Source organism: Branchiostoma floridae, chromosome 17 (genome assembly GCF_000003815.2).
Source record: "Branchiostoma floridae strain S238N-H82 chromosome 17, Bfl_VNyyK, whole genome shotgun sequence".
Lineage (NCBI taxonomy): Eukaryota > Metazoa > Chordata > Leptocardii > Amphioxiformes > Branchiostomatidae > Branchiostoma > Branchiostoma floridae.
The window spans coordinates 5,906,475-5,909,106 of record NC_049995.1 but is presented as its reverse complement, the minus strand read 5'-3'; the positions used below and the strand labels follow the sequence as shown (position 1 = coordinate 5,909,106).

At 42.1% G+C, this 2,632-nt stretch overlaps 1 protein-coding gene and 1 long non-coding RNA gene across 2 annotated transcripts in view; one reads left to right on the top strand and one right to left on the bottom strand.

The window, feature by feature from the left end:
* LOC118404218 overlaps nt 1-2,604 on the top strand; it is a 9,337-nt gene extending 6,733 nt beyond the window's left edge. The window contains exon 3 of the long non-coding RNA XR_004829767.1: nt 1,037-2,604. This is a non-coding gene — a long non-coding RNA (uncharacterized LOC118404218). The remainder of the gene's footprint in view (nt 1-1,036) is intronic.
* Nucleotides 1-2,632, bottom strand: part of LOC118404212 — a 30,788-nt gene that overhangs the window by 18,272 nt on the left and 9,884 nt on the right. The window lies entirely within an intron of this gene.

Genomic DNA, 2,632 nt, shown 5'->3' with positions numbered 1-2,632 from the left:
TGTAGAGACTATTTCATTACTGCTGAGACTATTTCAGTTCTGCTGTGGTCGCCCAAACATGGTCATGCAAGCAGAGGTAGACCACACAAAACATATGTACATCAACTTTGTGAAGATACTGGTTGCTCGGCTGAAGAACTGCCCAAGGCTATGGAGCTCTATTTGTTCCATTTCTACGATTTTCCAGCGATCCGGAGCCTGGTAGAGACTATTTCATTACTGCTGAGCCCCTGTAATGGGATTACTAGCACTTTCACCGATCTAACCATTTACCATCTGAATACAATGTCTGTGTAGACAGTGTAGTGCAGTATTACTTTTCTGCTATAGTGTTATACAGTAGGTCATGTGGAGAAATGAGTGAATGCGAACTCAATCAAATTGTGTCTGATGTAACTTGTAAGTAGTCATGTGTTATTACTGCAACGAGTACCTCAAACATTTTATCATCATGATTGATACGTCATCATGATTGATACGTCATCATCATTATTAATACATGTACTGTGACAATGTCGTATAGTATATACATGGGGAGAGAGGGAGCAGCGCGAGTACGAGACGGAAGCAAAATGTTAGTACTAGTAGTGAAGTGGCCATTGTGAAAACCACGAACATAAAACCACAGCGAGAGTTTTAGTATTTACAGTAGATCATTTCAATATAGCACTCCGCAAGCATCACAAAATTTTGCAGAAAATGTCAATATTTCAAAAGGCCTTTCCTACCCATCACTTGTTTGCTCGCAGGTTGGCTTTGCCAACCTTCGTGTTGGCTTGGTGCCTTCAGGTGCCTTTAGCATCTGTCAGAACTTGCCTCCATAATTCAACAAAAACTCAGAGTCAGAGGTCTACCGCCTACATGTATCTCCAGTAGGGGGTTTGTCTTTTTGTGGGTCAGCCGTAACCAGCGAGACATGACTTGGATGACATAATGTAATAACATGCTTCATTTACAATCATGAATAAAATCATATTTATAACATACTAACACAACACATGTAATTTGATGCACTTATTTATCATATTAAATGTAGGTACGGAAGACGAGAGTGAAGATCATGATGGAAATGTGATTCATGTTGAGGAGGAACGCACAGATGAGTACTACTGTTTTGCCTTGAATTTAAAAAGAATCAATTAATGGCAGTCTCTGCACTATCGTGCACTGATCTTCCCAACAAACAGAAACACATTATGAAAAATCAATACAGTATTTGATTGCAACTGATGTGTAGGGTAAGGAGGCGAATTGGAAAGAGTCGTCTGCTATTTTGTAAATGAACTTAAATAGGAACGGGGGCAAATTTGAAACGCATGGTCTACTGTTTTTGTAAATGATCTTGAATGGGGAGGGGAGGCTAATTCAAATGCACCATGACCATCTTCTACAATTTTGTAAGTAATCTTGAAAAGGAAAGAGGGCCTCACCGTCTGTTATGTAAATGACCTTGAATGTGGAAGGAAGGCAAACTTGAACGCACTTTCAACTATTCTATGAATGATGTTAATTTTAAGGACGAATTTTAAGGCTATTTAACTTGATTGGTCATTGGTCCTTGGAAGTTGACTTTGACCCCACGTTACGAAGAGATGCATACACATCTCAGTCCTCCGTCTGCGTAGAGCTCCCGCTGTCTCCCCCTAACTCCTCCTGACCACCGCGAAAGCAGAAAACTCGTCACCACCGAGGACGGTTTTGGATGCCGAAGGGAGCTCGAGGGCTTAGCGGTCTCGCGTACGGGGGACCTTTGCTTCCCCGGAAGATTTGGTGTTATGCTTCCTTGCGGACGACGAGACATTTTGACAGTTTTCCTCGTGTACTGAATATTGTGTCTGCTTTGCAGGAGGTATAGAGCTATGTTTGCTGTGTTGGATGCCATCGAGTACGACTGAATTTTTGGTGGCCAGCCACACCTTTTGTAACCCTTGTGTTTTTTATTGTTAGTGTTCTAGGGGATTTTTTCCTGTTTGGGGAGGAAAGACCCAGGGAACAGAGCTAGCTGCATTGTATGATTTCTTCTTTCAGCGTTTAATCCGCTTAACTTAATCCTGGCCGGGGTGAGTTAAGGACGCCTTTAGTTCATGCTGACGTTTTGTCCCATTTTGGAGCTGTGTGATTCTTGTGTGATTTCTTGATTTTGTGAATGTTTTAAGCCGAATCGGAGCTACATGAAATAGACCTTTGTGCAGAAACAAGATGGCGGTTCTCTTTGAAATCTTTTGTCTCGCCAATCTACCGTAATACTCCATCAGGGAAAGATATGGATGCTGGTATTTATTGCTGAGGTGTGGAGCAGAACGAAAGTTTCCAGATTTTGATGTCTTTTATTTTCGGTAATATTTCAGGCAGAAACAGAGGACAACAATGGCATGGTCTATGGGGCAAGATGGCGACCCCGGGATTTCTTTGTCTTTCAGGACTAGATGTTACTCCTCTGAGAGAGTTTGGCCTAGTGTTCAGCCACCGTCTCTGAGCTTTGAATGCTGCAGTTGGTACGATTTTGGTGTCATTTTCTGTTTTGGCGAGGTAAAATTTCTTTTGCAGTCCTAGATGGAACGTCGCGGTTGTGTTTGGGGTTCTGCGAGTATTTGCATTAGTTTGGGGTTTATCTATGTAGGAAACTTGTACG